Below are 21151 nucleotides of genomic sequence, written 5' to 3'. Positions count from 1 at the left end.
ATTTGGACCATTCTAGAGGGCTAGGCATTGTCATTTTGGACCATCTATCTTCTCTTGGGTGGATCGGACCCTCTTTTTGAGCATTTACTCATCGAATCATTGTACACGTCAATGTTGCACAAAGTGAGTGTGTTTTTGAGAAGTGAAGCATCATAAGCATAATTTCCCAAAAATCCTTAGAAACAAAGGGTCTCAGAAGCATATATATATATATATATATATATTTTCCACCGAGTTTCTAGGACGGGGAAGCACAAGAGCGGGGATATGCACAAAAGGGACGTATATAAGCATCTCCAAAATTTAAGGAAATTTCTAGGAAACGAGGGGACGTCGAGGTCATCAAAATTATAAAATTATTAAAAAATTAATATATAAAAATAAAAAATAAAATCCCAACAATATGTCAATAACTAAATGGTAAATCTTTATAATTATGAAATGTACATCTAAATTGAAACTCATCATTCCGTATTATAGATTACTATGAATTATCATTTCTACAATGTACAACTTAAAGTAAATGAATCCATCATTTGATATTATGCAATGTTCCATCTAAATTCATCATTTGGCATTACGCAAGGTACATCTAAATTAAATTCATAACTTGACAATTGAAATTATGCAATGCACATCTAAAAGCAAATTCATCATATGACAATGACATTATGTTGAAGTCTAAAATAGTCATAGAATACTAAACTAAAAGTAAACATAGAGAGCAGTGAAATAGTAAATTTCTCAAAAAGTACTAAATAATAAATACCAAAAGAGTCAAGGACTCAGTCATCAGTATCTAGAGTCAACAGTGCAAAACTAGAACAATGAAAAGCATCTAGGCATCTTCCTGCCCACCCTACAAGGGAAACGTGTTCCCTCACTTGGGAAACGTTTCCCTCGCTATTTCCCTATGTTTCCCCAAAAGGGAGACGTGGGGAACAATTCCCCAAGATTTTCCCCATCCCGGGAGCATGGGGGAGCGAGGGGGCATACTCCCCACCCTAGGTGACACGTCCCCATTGAACACTGATATAGATATATGGCACTTATATTCAAAAAATACATCTAGAATGCCAAATTGGTTGTAAAATATATGAAACCATGCATATTTGTACATAATTCAAGATAGAAATGGCATTCATAGTACATTAATGATTAATTATTCGAGCATCTGTTGATTTTGGGTAGCATCGGATGTGCCCTAGCTCTGACTTTTTGTGGAGGGGCTAGAATACATAAGATCTCCAAGACCCAGAAATCTTTTGGAGAAATTCCACACAGATTGTGAGTTATTAAAATAATTAATATTTTTTATCGGGTTCCTAAGTCTAAACTTAGGAAAATAAAAATATTAATGGGTATTAATAAAAATATGGGTGAGAAGCTTCTAAGGGACGAGGATCAAGTCGGTTTTAATCTTAGCCGTTGATTAGGGACTTAATCTCAGTCGTTGATTCATCAACAGGAAAAGTATAAGAGGAGGCTTGAGGGTCAGTTGGAGATACACCAAGTTGATCAATCAGTTTGATTTTTCTGGGGCAAGGTTTGTTGAGAAAATCGAATATGTGATCTGAGTTGCAGTGAGAGGGGCAGAAGCAAAGATTTGGATTGGAAAGGAGTTCCGAGCTAAAGAGTACCAAGCAAAGAGGCAGCACAGAGGCCTACGCAACCCAGGAAGGGTCTCACACAGAGCTGACGCAGGCCAAGAGGGTCTCTTGCAGTGGCATTGCAGGATAATCCTCAAAAGTCCAAGATTTTGCCGGAGAAGCGAGGTTCTAGACCAAGACGGCTGAACGGCAGTCTTCCTCCAGCGAAACGATCCAGCAAAAGGGGTGACATAGTCTCCTAGAGGCAAGACGCTCGCCCAAGTAGTGATTGCACTGGGATTTTCGCAGTGCTTGCCAAAGTCAAGCCACTCAGTGGACAATTGTGACTTGGAGAGCAAGGTAAACCCTCGTATGTATTTCTTGCTGCCGATATTTCTTTGAAAGGTTAGCCGGTGTGAGAGGCAACCTGTTGTACTCAGATTTTGCTTGCTTAATAATACAAACCTTCTATCTGATCCACTGGTTTTCCCGCATCGGGTTTTTCCGGGGACGTGTTGTCCAAAAATAACGGTGTCCCTTGTGTGTTTGTCTCATCTATTTTCAGTTTATGATCTGTATGTCAGTGTAGTCTGTGGTAGGGTTTTTCATCACTGTTTATAAATTAAATAACTTGTTGAACGTAATAGCAAGTAGGAGATGATAAACCAGTGATTGTAGTAGGATTTCCGATATGTAGATTCAGAAATTTTCACATGGTATCAGAGCATTGCAGATCATAGGACACTAAAGCCATCATCCGGGAGATCCAGCGAAACTGCTGCAGAGAAGCAGTTGTCCCAAGTGACAGCGTTGTTTCAGAGCTAGAGGAGCAACTGAAGGAGTGATGCAGAGGCCCATGCAGTGCCTGTGTCAGCATTCTGAGCTAGTGGAGGGTGACGCAGTACCCGAGAGGAGCTCACGCAGTGACTGCGTCAGCTCTCTAGGCCAGCGCAGAGCTTGAGAAGCTCAGGTCAGTCAGTTGTCGGGGCAAGAGAAGTAGTGCAGATTCGATCTGTGGTGCTAGTGGGATGTTGTCGTAGTTGGTGCAGGATAGTGTATGAGGAGACAAAGCCGAGGTAGAGGGAGTCACTACCTTAGCAGATTTCTTACCAAAGAAATCTAGATCGAGGTTGTTGAGCAGCAGCAAAGGAGGATTGGAGAGGAGTGATTTGACATTTGGCAGGAAGATATCCGTGAAGGAAATCAGACTCAGGGAGTCTAGAAAGAACTTGTTCCTTAAAGGATTTCTAGTGCCAAAGAAATCCAGATCCGAGTCTTGTTGGGGCAGCAGTAAGAGAGGGAGAAGAGAACTTGTTCTACACTTGTTTGAGCAAAGATGGTAGTCAATGGACTGAGGGATCAAGACAGATTGGATGGAGCATCCAACTTTGTCATCTAGAAGGCCAGGATCCTGGCAGTTTTGGACAAGAATCGCATCAAGGATTATGCCTTGAAAGTGGTGGTTGTACCGGTCGATGCTGATCCTCTCAAGTAATATGAGGAGGCTCAAGCAAAGGCAAAGCGCATGATCCTGGACAGAGTCAAGGATCATGTGATCCCACATATTGCTGAAAAGAAAATAACAAGGGAAATGTGGGAGGCCTTGACCACCTTGTATGAGGGAACTTCCATCCAACGGAATATGTTGCTTGAGAACCAGCTGAGACAGTATCAGATGCAGAAGGGAGAAGAAATCGATCCCTTCCTTCTTAGGTTGCAAGGGATTCGAGACCAGCTGACTTCTGTGGGGTCTACACCAGATCCTGAGTTCATGGTCAAGACTGCCCTGAATGCAATCACTAAAGACTGGGAGACCTTTGTCCAGAGCATCTTGGGCAGGGCTTCTCTCCCCAGTTGGGAGGAGATGTGGGCAGCTCTTCGACAGGAAGAGATCAGGCGGTTAACCAAGGCAGGAAGTAGCGGCAAAGGAGTCAGAGTCAAGAAGGAGGAAGAGGAGGATGTAGCTCTCGCATCAGCGAGATAGCTAGGGCAGCAGAAGAGGAAAAAGAAAGACATAACCAAAGTCAGATGCTTCAGGTGTGGGGAACTGGGACATTTCGCCACTCAGTGCCCTCGGAAGAAGGGCAAGGAAGAGAAGTCTAACTCGAAGGTTGCTCCAGTGAAAGCTGACAAGGAGGATGATGATGAGGATTGTGCCATGAGTGCTCATGCACCTCTGGAGAAGAGGTGGGGCGACATAGAGCTGTAGTCGGGAGGACTACACGAAGGGGCAGGATCCTTGAGGTGCCCAAACTCTTGGATCACATACGGCTACAGGAGCCCTTAATGACAATAGAAAAATGGCGAGAGTCAATTGGTGCGAGGGATGATGAAGCGAAAGTGGCAAAGCTAGAGTGCCAAAGTCTGAAGCAGCGTAGTGGAGTCTTGCAGCAGTGCGGGGGGCACAGAGCAGATATAACAACACTGTAGTAGCATCAGAAGGTCAACATAGATTAGTAGCAAAGGTAGCTTCAGCATCACGGGGTATCCAGACTGACCAATATGTCAGCTTTTGGGTGACCTTTTCAATTGCTTACTTCACAGCAACTGAGTTGCAATGCAGCTATTAGCAATGGCAGTGCTATGGGCAGCATGATGCAACATATTGAGAGGGAGTTGCAGTACATATGTAGCAGTGACAGTGGAAGTGTCATGGGCAGCAGTACAGGTTGCAACAGTGCAATGGATGAAGGGCAGCAAGCCAAGCATCAGCAACACAAAGGACCGATGTCGTGGATCAATGTGATGCTTCTAACAGGACGTATTGCTAGAGCACATTCCTCGCTAAGAGAGAGTGTTTATTTTGGGTAGCATCGGATGTGCTCTAGCTCCGAAATTTTGTAGAGGGGCTAGAATACATAAGATCTCCAAGACCCAGAAATCATTTGGAGAAATTCCACCCAGATTTTGAGTTATTAAAATAATTAATATTTTTAATGGGGTTCTTAAGTCTAAACTTAGGAAAATAAAAATATTAATTGGTATTAATAAAAATATGGATGAGAAGCTTCTAAGAGACGAGGATCAAATCTGTTTTAATCTTAGCCATTGATTAGGGACTTAATCTCGGTCATTGATTCATCAACAGGAAAAGTATAAGAGGAGGCTTGAGTGTCCCTTGTGTGTTTGTCTCATATATTTTCAGTTTATGATTTGTATGTCAATGTAGTTTGCAATAGTGTGTTTCATCACTGTTTATAAATTAAATAACTTGTTGAACATAATAACAAGTAGGAGATGATAAACCAGTGATTGCAGTAGGATTTTTGATGTGTAGATTCAGAAAATTTCACAGCATCAACCATCTAGAATCTAGATTGTATCAAATACAAGCAAACATACAAAAAAATTTAAGTCATATAACAGAAAGTAGGTCATTAACATATTGAATGAAATGGGTTATCTCGCAATTGTCAACAATAGCATGACCAAATAGTTATGTTTACAAAATATGCCATCTACACACCAAAATATAAAGACCCAAAGGTCCAAAATAATAAATTGAGCTAGTTGCTAAACACCTCTCTACAGAAGAAGTGTTCACCAATTGTGAAAGCACCCATGTTGCCAAATATTGTAGTTGTGGGGTAGCACTGCCATGTATGTTCCACCACTCCTTGACAAACAATGTTCCACCATCACTTATATTGAGATCCTCATCACTAGTATCACCCTTCATTCTTCCTCTCGTGTCTAGCCTTTTTTTCTACCTCGATTCTCTAGGGACATCAATCAACACCACCCAATTTTGATCAAGCTGTCTAATTCAAGCCTTAAAATATGGTAGAAAAAGCTTAACATGCATGTTCAATGATTTTGGTTTGGGTGAAGGGTATATTTTTGCTAAGGCCATGACAAAGGAGTTCAACAATCAACACCACCAACATTAGGGTACATATATGCCTTGGTGTTCTTGATTAAATGCCAATCAAATACCCTCATACGTGATAGAATATAATGAAATATCACAATTCCGTTGATCCTGAAATGATAAAAATCGTTAATTCTGCTGGGTTTTAAGTGGGATTCAAAATTCTACTTTCACCATATGAAATCCAATGAGGTCAGAAGCACACTCAAACATCCTAAGTCAATTCATGGTAATGTTAAAAATTTAAGAATTTAGCATTATCATTAGGAAGCGTTTAGGGAGCATCCAAGGAGCACCTAGGGAGCATCAAGGAAACATGACAAGAGCACAATTGGCACATGGGAGAACGGTTGGGCACGTGGTGGTTCTAAATTTGCAGGAATCGTGCAAATTGAGCCCGAAACACAGTTTCATTTTTTCAAAGCACAACTCTAGGGATGCTTCCATCATGGTTTCGGGGTCCAGTGTGTGTATGTTGGGGGATTGACAATTCCTACAACATTGATACATGTAGCTTGACCACCTTATTTTTATGTTGTGTTAGATTACTTAATTTTAAGAGAGCTAGATTTAGTTTTCTTAGGCTATATCTAAGGAATTAATGAAATATTGTTATTTTATTTTAAAGGAAATTAGATCTCACCCTAGAAATAGAGGAGATGTTAATTTTAGATAACAATGGTATGTTATATGCTTTAGAGCAATAGAACAATTCATAAGTGATAAATATAAAGCACCAGTCATGAATTCATAACAAGTTATTACATTGGAATGGAATTATAAAATAACAAACAAAAAAACTGCCTTTATATCTTGAATCTTTGTAGCAGGAATCTGAATCTCTAACTTCCAATGGTCAACTTTCTCAGTGTTTTTTCATTGGACTTCCCATCCCTTCTAAAAATTTTCATTTTTCTGATATTTTACATAACTGACACTTGCATATCCTCAAACATTTGTTTGAGAAATCATGTGAGCACCTTGCTAACTGTAGTTCAAAGGTAATAAATAAAACAACATTTTTGTTGACCTCACCAGTACATAGATAGATAAGCAAGTAAGACCTCACCAGTACTCAGAGAGATAGATAAGAAAGGTAATAAGATAAAATTTGTAATCCCATATTATTTCAAGGCTTTACTAAACTATTTTGACAGCATAGACTTTGTTCATATAGATTGATGTTGCATATAAAAACACTCTTATGACAGTAACAACCAAAGAATTCCATACCTACCTTCTCAAGCAAAAGAATAATGTTTTCCCGGGCTGTTATAAATGGTGCGTCAACAGCAAGGCTACGACAATAATGATATATTGCACGCAGTGCATCCCCTGTGTATGTTGCTAGAACAGCTAACTGCATAAATACAAATGTGCCAAAGAGATTTATTCAGAATAAAAAAAAATCAAGATATTGTCAAAATTTTCTATTCCTTCGTATAAAGGATGGCATTCCTTTGCATATTTGAGTTAAACAAAAAAATTATACTGAGCAATAAAAATTCATCAAATTTTTAGAAGCGAATATGAAACTGAAACTACCATTTAAATTCAAAACAAGATTGCAATGTTCTTGGGAGTTAGTTTAAGTTACATCGTCAATTTGTAACATAATCCATTAGACAATCATATACTATGTAACAGATTTCTGACTCCTATAAGCAATCAAAGGCATAAATAAACCACAATTTGTCACAATTGTCAAAACACAAAACCACTGCATAAAGAACCTCAACCCATTATCAAATCCTGACTATGCCATGACTCATTAGCAATGTGTAAGACCAAGTTATTAGGAAGGTGGAAGGTAGGGTATTTTGGCCATGTTTATTCCGGCTAGTTCAGATGGGAAAGGATCCTCGATAATTATCTTCTGGGAAATCTTCAGGGAAAACCTGACAGTGAAAGAGCTCACCCTTTGGTTAAGTGAAATTTATTGGGTGTAGATGTGTCAGAGGGGCTTTGGGCAATTATGCATAGAGTATTCTTCTGGGAGCTGCACTGGATTGCAACGTAGCTTTGCAGGTTGTGCTTAATTTTAGAGGTCTGTTGAGTCTGGTTGATGTAGTCTGGAATGCTCCAGATTTTGAGATTCGGGGTTCTTTGGTGCTGAAGAAATACACCAAAGAAAGTGCACAAGAGATGTAATATAAAGAGGTTTCCAAGTTGAATGGTAGAGAGGTTTCCAAGTTCAATGGTTTCCATGATCCAATTAACCATACACACCCTGGTAAATGTTAGATTCTTAAAACCCAGCTAACTAATCTGTGAATTTTAACCAAGCAAAGAACGAAAAATTTGAACTTTAACTTTTAACACACAAATATGCTGAGTTTTCTAAATTGCATGCATCGGAAAAAAAAAATGAATAGGATGAAGACAAGCACACCATAAAAACAGTACACAATAAATTTACCCAGGAAACCCCAATCTGGGGAAAACCTGCAATCTTGGTGTTTTACTGTTCAGTTCAGCAAAATCTGCTCAAGGAAAAGATTACATTCAAGAGGGAAAACTTACTGTTTTATCTCTGCAAACTCTTTACTCAGTGGTCTGTACACTGCAAACACGCTCTGCCTCTTTTCTGCACAAAGGTACGGACTCACACTGCCTGTGTGGCCTCCTCTACACAATTATCTGGGCCCCTGGAGAGGTATTTGAATGGCTGAAAGTGATTCTGTCTGAATTGTCCTTCTCTCTGCCTCTTTCATGCTGATCTAAAACCCTAGCACTAAGCTGAACTCTTCACTCTCTCACTGCATTGAACACCAAGAGGTTTTGTGTATAATGACCAAGTTCTGCGTCCTTTTTCCTTCTTAGAATTCGACTTGGTCCCACCATTGCCACGAATGGCTATGATTAGATCTCCTTGGACGCTAAGATTGTGGAGGGGCCCACAAGTGGTGCCAAGGCACAGTTTACCTTTTTCTATTTGTTTTTTACTATAGGAAAATTTAAAAAGAAAAAGAGAAAAAGGTAAACAAATAGAAAAAGGTAAATTGCGCATTGGCCCCACTTGTGGGTCCCTCCACCAAATTTAGTGCACCAACTAAATATGGCAGAACCCTTCCTCCTCTAACTTCATTTAACAGTAAACACAACAAAGAGTAACCTCTCATTCTAATGTTTTTCCAGACAATGAATTCAAGATCCCATATTTCATGGAAGTAACTCTAGAAACTCGTGGATCTCGAACAAATGCTCTTATAGCCTAGTAGACCTCCTTCATGAGCTAGAAATCCATCCACAACCTCCTCTCAGCCTAGGGTAACCTCTCATCTTGAGGCTAATTCCATGGTCTAGTAAACTTGTTGAAGGTCAGCCCTTGTATCTTTCTCATACCCAATGTTATCGGAACCCACGGAACCAGCCATTCTGACCAGTTTGGGGCCAAAACCGGTCTGAACTGGAACAGACCGGTTCAGTACCTAACCAGTCAATTTCGGTGTGGAGGCCGGTTCGACCGGTCCACAAAGCCCGCGGTCACACGGCTTGGGCTTTAAAAAAATCGTTTTTATTTTTTTTATTTTATTTTATTTCTTTCCCTAATTTCTAACATACTCTAGCCCCCCCTCCCCAAAAGCTATTTAAACACCCCACCCCCTCTATTTCACTCACACTATTCATTCAAGTCTCTTGCAATTTTTTGGGCCGAGTTCAGTGAGGAGAATTCAGAGAGTTTTTTGCAGGGTTGTTCTAAGGAAGATTTTTTGCAGATTTGTCGAGCTTATTGGAGTCTGAGAGAGTTGTTAGGTTGGCAAATTTTCAAGCTACTTCAAAGAAAAAAATTCCCAGGGATCTTTGGGTTTTCTTCGGTGGTGATCCAAAAATGGATCCTGGATAAACCTCTAAGTCTAAAAGACTTCATATAAGAGGTAAAAGGTGCCAAATGGCACAAATCCTTTGTAAATCAGAGGAAAATGAAAGTTGCAGGTTGCTCTCAAAAATAGTCTCATTGCAGAGATCCCTTCATTCTGAATCCAACACAACTTAAATGGGCAAAAACGGACTTCAGATGAAGAAGTTATCACAAAAAGAAGTTCCCCTTTGTTCTTTGGGAAAGAGGCAAAAATCCTTTAAAAATGGGCAAAAGACCCTTATAAGGGAAAATCGCATCGCATGAGGCCAAGAGGAGGACTTAAAGTCGGGCGGAAGGCACCCTCAATCAGTGACCTCCGATGATCAGATCGGAGGTAGGCAGTGTATACCCAAGGCAAAGGTCTCGAGCCAATGCGATGGTGCGATTGTCGCAATCGACAAATCGCAATCGGAGCTATACAATGGAGCGGGACGATATATATATATATATATATAGATATGCGCGATGTGATGGCCGGACCCGATAGAGTTATAAACGGCATTCCATATATTTTGAAATTCGCCAAACGAACATTTTCTATGTATTTTCCATATTTCGTTTAATAAACGAAATATGAAGGGAAGTGCGCAATGCGATGAAACCGGACCCGAAAGGGTTCCGAAATACAAATGAATATTATTTCAAGTCCGCATTAAGCCAATTTTGCGATATTTTCCCATATTTTTAATGTATTTCTAAAAATACAAAGGGACAGGCCCTTGCGACATGCGATGGCGACTTAACGGCGGACCCAATAGGAATAATAAGGCACAGTTATGAAAATTTGAAGTCCGGAACAGTGTTTTTTGTGGATTTTCCCGTGTTTTACAGTGTTCTCTGTGTAAACTGAGTAAATAAAGAACGATTGTTTCTAAGGATTTCAAGCGCCGATAGTTCCCGTCCATTGTGGTATAGATGGCATTCATCCCTAAGGGCATTTAGCAATGATTGCTAATGCTCAGAGAAGGGATTTGAGCGGACTGTGGCAAGAAGACAAAGAGCCCGAGAGGGAAAACAAATCAACAGTGTCGATTTGGCTTAAAAGCCATGAATGTCAAAGACAGAGAGGATGCTGGTTGTTATTGATGGTTGTTGTTAAAATTGGCAACCAGGGCAAAACTTCATGTGGGTCATCTTATTCATGGCTGATAATATTTTTATTAGATTCCTCTCGTCGAGAGGTGTAGGATTGACATAAAGATCATCTGATTCCAATAAGTATTCATAGAGATATGAATTTAATTTGATTATGGAATTATTATCAAGCCGACCTACAACTCATGTAGGCTCAGAAGCCCAACAGTCGCATCTATTCAAACACCAACGTGGTGTAAAATATAAGAGGACTTTTCCTCATTTGCACTCACTCTTCTCATCACATCTCTCCCTCTCTACTACGCAGAAATGGGTCTCTCTCTCACACACGTGAAGCCGGAAGTTGTTGAACCTGAAGCTGCAACTGCAGATCCAAAGATTGACCTACGTGGCCTAGAAGATCTCCTCTTTAGAACTGCGTTGTAGGTTGTTAAGTTATGGTATGTTCTATGCTTATAACAGTTTACTTCCTTTTCTTATTATATTCCACCGATTAGCAATCACATGTACATAAAGTAAAGTGCAGATAGAACATTAAACGATCAACAGAAAACAAGCCAAGACAAGAGACACAAGATGTGGTGGCTAGCCAGGGACAAACCCCACAATGTGTGGGGAAACCCTTTGATCAAATCTTCTTTTATCTTCAATAATTCAGCAAAGAGAAATAGTACAATAAATCTGATTCATATCAGCAGTAGCAAACCCTAGATCAGTAGCATCAGCATTAGCGGCTTCATTATCAAACTAGGGTAGACCATATCTCACAAACCGACAGTCGGATTGACTTCATTCCACCACCAAAAGTTTCGGCTTCCAGAGGAGGTTCAGATGAACCTACAGCGCAGTTCAGATGAAGAGATCTTCTAGGCCACGCAAGTCAATATTTACTTCTGCAGTTGCAGCTTCAGTTTCAGCAGTTTACGCCTTCAAACTAGGGCAGTCGATATCTTGCAAACCGTTCGTCGGATTGACTTCATTCCACCACCAAAAGTTGCGGCTTTCAAAGGAGGTTCAGATGAACCTACAGCGCAGTTCCAAAGAGGAGATCTTCTAGACCACGCAAGTCAATCTTTACTTCTGCAGTTGCAGCTTCAGTTTCAGCAGTTTCCGGCTTCAAACTAGGGCAGTCGATATCTTGCAAACCGTTCGTCGGATTGACTTCATTCCACCACCAAAAGTTGCGGCTTTCAAAGGAGGTTCAGATGAACCTACAGCGCAGTTCCAAAGAGGAGATCTTCTAGGCCACGCAAGTCAATCTTTACTTCTGCAGTTGCAGCTTCAGTTTCAGCGGTTTTCGGCTTCAAACTAGGGCAGTCGATATCTTGCAAACCGTTCGTCGGATTGACTTCATTCCACCACCAAAAGTTGCGGCTTTCAAAGGAGGTTCAGATGAACCTATAGCGCAGTTCCAAAGAGGAGATCTTCTAGGCCACGCAAGTCAATCTTTACTTCTGCAGTTGCAGCTTCAAATTCAACAGCTTCTGGCTTCACATGTGTGAGAGAGAGAGACCCATTTCAGCGCAGTAGAGAAGAGACTCATATTTGCGCAGTAGAGAGAGAGAGATGTGATGAGATGAGTGAGTCCAAATGAGGAAAAGTCCTCTTATATTTATACACAACGTTGGTGGGTGAATAGATGCGACTGTTGGGCTTCTGAGCCTACATGAGTTGTAGGTCGGCTTGATAATAATTCCATAATCAAAATAAATTCATATCTCCATGAATACTTATCGGAATTGGATGATCTTTATATCAATCCTACACCTCTCGACGAGAGGAATCTAATAAAAATATTATTAGCCATGAATAAGATGACCCACATGAAGTTTTGCCCTGGTTGCCAATTTTAACACTCCCTCTCAACCATGGAGAACTTCATCTGCAATCTGTCTATCGGTCGTTACTATTCATCCATCAAATGCACTGCCTTGTACAGCCTGACCCTTGCCCTGCTCTGCTCTATTTTGCCTGTCCTGCTTTGTCTTGTTCTGCCCTGCACTAATCTGTACTGTTTTGTTCTGTTCTGCTCTGCTCTTGCATTGTTCTGTTCTACTCTGCTTTTGTCCGAATTATGAAGGAGAAGAAATGATCGAGGATGTATCATACTGACTCAAAGTCAGTCTCAGAGTATGTACCACTGGTCCCAGACCAGTCTCAACCAACCCAAAGTCAGCGTCATAGTGAGTACAACTCCAATGGTCCTAGACCAATATCATCCTCCACTGACTCAAAGTCAGTCTCAGAGTATGTACCACTGATCCCAGACCAGTCTCAACCGACCCGAAGTCAGCGTCATAGTATGGTACAACTCCTACCACTGGTCCCAGACCAATATCATTGATCCCAGATCAATGGAGGTCATCCTAGCGTAGGGAGTACGGTAGTTACAACGATGCGTCCATCGGTACTACTATGGTCCCTAACTTCATTTCCCTGCTCATTGATCAGATGAGAGGTACTTCCCATGAATCCCAGACTGCATGGGTAGGATGCCTCGACAGGAGAACTAATCAATCCTGTCCTCACAGGAGAACACACCAATCCTGCTACAATTGCCATGGAGAACACATCAATCCAGGCCTCACAGGAGAACACATCAATCCTGCTACAATTGCCATGGAGAACACATCAATCCAGGCCGCCATGGAGAACACATCAATCCAGGCCTCACAGGAGAACACATCAATCCTGCTACAATCGCCATGGAGAACACATCAATCCAGGCCTCACAAGAGAACTAATCATCCTGCTACACAGGAGAGCGAATCATCCTATTCCACAAGAGAGCGAATCATCTTGTCCCACAAGAGAGCGAATCATCTTGTTCCAGTGTGCACCACCAGGGGAGGGTGAGTCACCCTATGGTCGTATGTTGCTCCAGTAATAACCGCAAGCCCTCAGAGCTCCCAGAGCTCAATGTATGCAACATGCAGGACCCTTGTACAAGGGTTTCTTACCGACTCCAAGTCGTTTGGGAAAATCACAGATTAGATCTTTCCTCGGGGCTTTGACAAGGTGTATCAACCTGTACATCATCTTAATGCGATGGAGCCTCCTTGCTCATCAACTTACCACATCCAAGATGATGTCTATCTGTTGGAGCAATCGACGAATACAGGATTCCTCAATAAACGAATCCCACCTCTGGTTGTTATAAAGAATCACAGTGGTATCCAATGTAAATCCAAACAGCTCTCTGAAGAGCTTTCACAACCAGACTACCTCACACGAGGTTATGCTAGCAACAATATATCTTGCTTCGGCGATGCTCAAAGCCACCAACTTCTGCTTCCTGCTCATCCAGGATATCAAAGCAGATCCCAAGGTGAAACAGCACCCGGAAGTGCTCTTACAGTCCACCACACTGCCTGCCCAATCAACATCAGTATATCCAAGTAGTCTCACATCTCCGGCAGTGTATCTTAAATCCATGAGAGATTGTGTCCTGAAGACATCTCAGAAGATTCCTGGCATCAATTCAGTGAGGCTCAACCAAATATGAGCTCACAATGCTAACTGAAAAAAATATGTTCGGACGGAGGTTCACCAAGAACATCAATGCGAATGAGTTTATGAAACTCATAGGCATTTCCCAAATCTGGTCCGACATCACTACCATATAACTTCTAAAAGTTAAGATCCTCGAGGTAGTCACAGGCTTGCAGTCCATCATACCAAATCTTTCCAATATCTTTACCACATATTTCCCTTGAGATAGGAAAATTTCCCTTGGCTTCTGCCATACTTCAAGTCCTAGGAAGTAGTGCATCAGTCCTAGGTCTTTCATTTCAAATTCAGAAGCCATCTCCCTCTTACATTTGTGAATGAGAGGGTTTGCACCTGTAGAAAGAGGTCATCCACATGCAACACCAGTATGATAGGCTTGTCATCTTCAACCTTAAAGTAAAGGTTAGGATCGGCTTCACTCCTAGTGAATCCCAGCTTCATCAAGTAGCTATCGATCCTCTCATACCATGCTCGGGGAGCTTGCTTTAGCCCATAGAGAGCTTTCTTCAACTTGCATACATGAGATTTTCGATAATAAATCTCAAATCCTTCGGGTTGCTCCACGTAGACCTCTTCTTTGATCGAGCCATGCAAGAACGCAGTCTTGACATCCATCTGATGTAGGTTCCATCCTTGTGAAGCGGCAAGGGCTATGATCGAGCGGATGGTCGTATATCTGGCAACAGGTGCAAATATCTCATCATAGTCTATACCTTCCTTTTGGGAGAAACCTCGAGCAACAAAACGAGCCTTAATACTTTTCCGTGCTTCCATCTGCTGCATGCTTTATCTTGTAAAGCCATTTGGAAGTAACAACAGTCTTGTCCTGGGGTCTGGGAACTACTTCCCAAACATCATTCTTTATGATAGACTCATATTCTTCGGTCATAGCATCCTTCCATACTTGATGCTTGACGGCATCTGAGAATGACGAAGGCTCATTTTGTATGATCGTGCTCATGATGGTTAGGTATCCTTGATACCTATGGGTTTCTTACTTTCACGAAAAGTTCCTCGGGGTGCAGCATGTCCTTCAGCATCATCAAGTAACCCCTTAAGCCATGAAGGCCTCTTCCTAGAAGAGGAAGGCTCATATGGAGGAGGATCGATCGGATCCATGGGTTCTTCTACATCAGGCATTGATTCATCATCCTTTTCTTTCGGTTCCCTGGTGTCGGCTTCTTGAGAGCTCCTCAAAGTCGGAAGATTGATCACCTTGCTGAGAGCCATATCTTCGTCAAAGGTGACATCATGACTAATTATGACTTCCCTTTGACAGGCTACATAGATTCCATAGCCTTTAGTATTTTCACCATAGCCCACGAAAATTCCCTTCTTTCCAGATGCTCCCAATTTATTTCTTTTCCCTTTCGGCACATGAAAGTATACAGGGCTTCCAAAAATTTTAAAATGAGAAACATCAAGTTTCTTACCGGTGAATTTTTCTTCAGGAGTCTTGGAACTCAATGCTTGATGAGGGCATCAATTTTGTACATATACGACGGTGATTGTAGTTTCAGCCCATAGAAACATCAGAAGTCTTTGATCATGTAGCATGGCCCAGACAGCTTCCATCATCGTGCGGTTCTTCCTTCCCACCACACCATTCTGCCCAGGAGTATGTGGTGTAGTAGTCTCCCTCTTAATGCCAACCTCAGGTATGCCTGAGTGAACCAATTGTAATATATCAGAGGTCTTGCTTTGGCTTGAGGGGAATGGTCCCCTTTTGAGCTTTCCTTCAGCACATCCTGGACATACACCTTCATTCTCTATTCAGAATTCGAGCATCCCTATCACCATTTGTCTTACACCGAGTATAGCTTTATAATGAAGGTGGGCAAACCTCCGATGCCAAAGTTCGGACTGAAGATATGTGTCATAAGACATGACACCTAGCAGACTTCCATCGACCTGATATAATGAATCAACACTAAACCCAAGAGTAAAGGCATCTTTAACATTATTTTTCCATATACATACCTTGCCGTCGCTGAAGGTTACCTTGTAGCCTTTGTCTTTCGTTCCCGAGATGGACACTAGGTTCTTTTTTAGGTCAGGTGCATTTAATACATCCTGGAATTTCTGGCCTTCTTGAATGCTTGTCCTCTTCCTTGATTCTCAGCTCTCCTCTTACCTTTGCTGTTGAATTTGTCATTCCTTTGATTGCCATCAGAGGGATCTTGATCATCGTCCTAGAGTGAGTCCTTTCTATCAGGGCACTCCCTTGCATAGTGACTTGCTTTATCGCAAATCTAACATCGTCATTTTCTTCTAGCCTTAGGTCTAGCCTTTCCTTTTGATTTAGTCCCGGAATTATTTCTTTTCTTTGCATGAAAAGAAAAGGCAGCAGAGGACCTTTAGGCATGGGCATTTCTTACACTTATTCCCTTGTTTCTTCTTGAATGCATCTAGCCATTAATTCCTCGAAACCAGGAATTACATTATAGTTCAGAAGAGTAGTCCTGAACACATACCATTCAGATGGTAATCCAGTCTATCGTAGATTTCCTTGGAGGTGTCTAGATCAGACATGTAGGCCACCAAGCGCTTGTCGATAGAGTCCCGGATGATCTTCTTTGTTTTGACTTCTCCATTTTTCCATTTGTTCCAGGCAGCAGCAGATGCATTTGATGAAGGCTCAACAATATTGCCTCTTACATGGTCCAGCACTCCTTGATCTTCAAGGGTTAGACATCTTTCATCCGTGATAGTCAGCTTTCTCACGGAGCTTGTCTTCGGCAGGAAAGAGTGTTGAGGACCCCATAGTTCTTTTAAGATAGCCTTGCCAATCTTCTCTTCAATGATTGCTCTTGCTCTTGCTCGGGCTTTGTCTTCACCTCAGCTCTGATACCATGTTAAGTTATGGTATGTTCTATGCTTATAACAGTTTACTTCTTTTTCTTATTATATTCCACCGATTAGCAATCACATGTACATAAAGTAAAGTGCAGATAGAACATTAAACGATCGACAGAAAACAAGCCAATACAAGAGACACAAGATGTGGTGGCTAGCCAGGGACAAACCCCACAATGTGTGGGGAAACCCTTTGATCAAAGCTTCTTTTATCTTCAATAATTCAGCAGAGAGAAATAGTACAATAAATCTGATTCATATCAGCAGTAGCAAACCCTAGATCAGTAGCATCATCATTAGCGGCTTCATTATCAAACTAGGGCAGACCATATCTCACAAACCGACAGTCGGATTGACTTCATTCCACCACCAAAAGTTTCGGCTTCCAGAGGAGGTTCAGATGAACCTACACGCAGTTCAGATGAGGAGATTTTCTAGGCCACGCAAGTCAATATTTACTTCTGCAGTTGCAGCTTCAGTTTCAGCAGTTTCCGCCTTCAAACTAGGGCAGTCGATATCTTGCAAACCGTTCGTCGGATTGACTTCATTCCACCACCAAAAGTTGCGGCTTTCAAAGAAGGTTCAGATGAACCTACAACGCAGTTCCAAAGAGGAGATCTTCTAGGCCACGCAAGTCAATCTTTACTTCTGCAGTTGCGGCTTCAGTTTCAGCAGTTTCCAGCTTCAAACTAGGGCAGTCGATATCTTGCAAACCGTTCGTCGGATTGACTTCATTCCACCACCAAAAGTTGCGGCTTTCAAAGGAGGTTCAGATGAACCTATAGCACAGTTCCAAAGAGGAGATCTTCTAGGCCACGCAAGTCAATCTTTACTTCTGCAGTTGCAGCTTCAGTTTCAGCAATTTCCGGCTTCAAACTAGGGCAGTCGATATCTTGCAAACCGTTCGTCGGATTGACTTCATTCCACCACCAAAAGTTGCGGCTTTCAAAGGAGGTTCAGATGAACCTACAGCACAGTTCCAAAGAGGAGATCTTCTAGGCCACGCAAGTCAATCTTTACTTCTGCAGTTGCAGCTTCAAATTCAACAGCTTCCGGCTTCACGTGTGAGAGAGAGAGACCCATTTCAGCGCAGTAGAGAAGAGACTCATATTTGCGCAGTAGAGAGAGAGAGATGTGATGAGATGAGTGAGTCCAAATGAGGAAAAGTCCTCTTATATTTATACACAACGTTGGTGGGTGAATAGATGCGACTGTTGGGCTTCTGAGCCTACATGAGTTGTAGGTCGGCTTGATAATAATTCCATAATCAAAATAAATTCATATCTCCATGAATACTTATCGAAATTGGATGATCTTTATATCAATCCTACACCTCTCGACGAGAGGAATCTAATAAAAATATTATTAGCCATGAATAAGATGACCCACATGAAGTTTTGATCCAAATATTGACCTACGTGGCCTAGAAGATCTCCTCTTTAGAACTGCGTTGTAGGTCCATCTGGATCTCCTCTGAAACCCGCAACTTTTGGTGGTGGAATGAAGTCAATCCGACGAACGGTTTGCAAGATATCGACTGCCCTAATTTGAAGCCGGGAACTGCTGAAACTGACGCTGCAACTGCAGAAGTAAATATTGACTTGCGTGGCCTAGAAGATCTCCTCATCTGAACTATGTTGTAGGTTCATCTTAACCTCCTCAGGAAGCCGCAACTTTTGGTGGTGAAATGAAGTCAATCCGACGGTCGATTTGTGAGATATCGTCTGCCCTAATTTGATAATGAAGCCACTAATGATGACGCTGCTAATCTAGGGTTTGCTACTACTGATATGAATCAGATTTATTGTATTATTTCTCTCTGCTGAATTATTGAAGATAAAAGAAGATTTGATCAAAGGGTTTCCCCACACATTGTGGGGTTTGTCCCTAGCTAGCCGCCACATCTTGTGTCTCTTGTCTTGGCTTGTTTTCTGTCGATCGTTTAATGTTCTATCTACACTTTACTTTATGTACATGTGATTGCTAATCTGTGGAATATAATAAGAAAAAGAAGTAAACTGTTATAAGCATAGAACATACTATAACTAAACAGTTGCTAAATTGTAGTTGGTTATTTTCGGGGTTTTGTTGCTAAAACTGAGAGTAAGTCAAGCCAAAGCAGGAAGTTAAGGCAAAAGAGGCAGTGCAGAAGCAAAAGAGAAGCCAAGTGAAAAGCCAAGAGGGCTGCGAAGTGATAGAGGGCAGAAAGAAGCCAGAGCTGAAAAGCCAGAGAACCAGAGCCAGAGTCAGAGCCAAGAGTCAGAACCAAGAGCCAAAGAGCCAGAGTTAGAACCAAGAGCCAGAACCAAGACCCAGAGCCAAGAGCCAGAGCTTCAAGAGTCAGGGAATAACATGGTGTCTGAACCCACTATTTTTGTGTAAAACAGCAGGAGTTAGGCCAAAGAGCTTGAAAAAAAGACTTATATCATAATCCCAGAGAGCCTAATTAAGTTGACTAGAGCTCATGGAGATGTAGCCCAAGAGTTGTGGGTGAAGTCCTAATTAAATTGTTGTTTCTGTGTGATTGTTTATTGCTGCATTGTTTACTGTTATATGCATTTATATATTATGTTCAAGCACATTTACATATCAACTAAAACAGCAAATTTTAAAGCAAACAATCAGTTGAAAACAAGTACAAGCATACACCCATATTTTCAAGCACATTTTTAATTCCACATTGATTAATCGATAAGACTTGGGAATATTCAAGCTTTGGAAGTGGAAGAAGTTCCTGTAAGTTGGACAAGAAGCCTAAAAGCCCCATTTTCAGAGCAAGTGGTATCAGAGCTTAAGATTGATTAACCACACCTTTCAGAAGGTTATATCAGAATGCTTGATTGACAAAACAGAGATTGCTTGTCTGAAAGGTGTTTAGGCAGTCAAGGATTGATTGTCTGATTGATTATATTCTTGTTTGCAGACTGACTATTTGCTGAGTTTGCAGAGGTGAAGGGAAAGCTATTGATAGCTTAGTCCAGGAAAGACAAGAAGGAAAAGGGTTGAAGGCATTCTTCCATCCCAAAGGACCTCAAAGCAATCCTGGAAGCACAAGAGGTTTGTTGCAAAAGGTTGCTTGAATAAGGGCTTTGTTAATCTTGTTTGAAGTTCTTTTGTTCCTTGGCATAATGACAACTTCTTCAAGTGAGTCTTCAAATTCTCCTTTCTTCACAAAAGTCTTTGATGAAGAAGACTTGTTCATCATGATGGATATGGTGAGAGAAATGTATGAGGATGGAAGGAAGAGCAGCATACCTAGAAAGCAGTTGAATTCCATGGAGGAAGAGAAGCAGTTGCTTTCTGACAAATTGCAGGAAATGGAGAAACAACTTCATATTGCAATATGAACCTGAAAAAGATGCATGAGTTGGAGTCACAGCGCTGTTGCCCAAGAAGCCTTAGTCAAGTATCAGCTTGAAGAAGAGGTAAGCCATTCCAATTTGTCTTCAAATTCTTCTGAGAATGTTTGTATTGGTTCTTCTGAAAAACATACTAAAGGCATAGGTTCCAAGTTAATGTCCAAGATGGGCTATGAAGGAAAAGGCTTGGGTAAAGCATGCACAAGGTATTTTTGAACCAATAGTGGTTGAAGAAAGGCCTAAGTGTTTGGGTCTTGGCTATGGACAGTGTTATGTGTTGAAATTTGGTACCAGAGGACAGGTGGTTCCCTTAGGCTTTGATCTTTGGCCTAGGGAAAAGTGTCCAAAAGAATTTAATTTTTCTCCTAAAGTGACTTTATAATTTTATAAAGTTAAATCTAATTTAAAAATGACTTTAAGTGATAAAGTTACTAAGTCTAATTTTAAAGTGACTTTTATAAAGTCAATGAAAAATTAGAAAGGAAAAGTGACTTTGGAAATAAATGACTAAGTGGGTCTTTATTAAAGTGGGGTGAATTAAAAAATAAAAAGTGAGATTTAAATGAGCATTTAATCTCAGCCTTAGATCTCAATCTATTTCAGCGATTGGATTTAGGGATCACCCAAAAGTCACTTGAGGTTAGATTAAAGGAAGAAAATGAGGAAAAGGTCATTCATTCTTTCATGAGCAGATTGAGAGAATGAGAGCAAGAGAGCAAGGGAGATTTCTGGACAGTGAGTTGCGAAGTTTCAGCAGCGGAGTTTCAACAGAGCAGAGTTTCAGCAGAGCGGAGTTTCAGCAGAGCGGAGTTTCAGCAGAGCAGAGTTTCAGCAGGGCGGAGTTTTAGCAAGTCTGTACAGCGGAGTTTCAGCAGGGCGGAGTTTCAGCAGGGCGGAGTTTCAGCAAGGCTGAGATAAGTTGTAAAAGTTTGCTTGCTGATTTTTGTCTCTTACTGTAAAAAGGCATTTTCCAGAAATAAAGAAGAGCTCTCAAACTGGTTTTCCCCAA

At 41.2% G+C, this 21151-nt stretch overlaps 1 protein-coding gene across 2 annotated transcripts in view; it reads right to left on the bottom strand.

Annotated features, from left to right (window-relative positions):
* Positions 1 to 21151, bottom strand: part of LOC149227903 (uncharacterized) — a 193104-nt gene that overhangs the window by 124431 nt on the left and 47522 nt on the right. For both annotated transcript variants that reach the window (XM_089377955.1, XM_089377956.1), the window contains exon 2: positions 6698 to 6820. The gene's annotated coding sequence lies outside the window, so the exon portion shown is untranslated. The remainder of the gene's footprint in view (positions 1 to 6697; positions 6821 to 21151) is intronic.

Source organism: Pinus tabuliformis, chromosome J (genome assembly GCF_031772625.1).
Source record: "Pinus tabuliformis cultivar Carrire ecotype Pingquan chromosome J, CPIR1, whole genome shotgun sequence".
In the NCBI taxonomy this organism is placed as follows: Eukaryota; Viridiplantae; Streptophyta; class Pinopsida; order Pinales; family Pinaceae; genus Pinus; species Pinus tabuliformis.
This window is presented reverse-complemented; position numbering and strand designations above follow the sequence as displayed.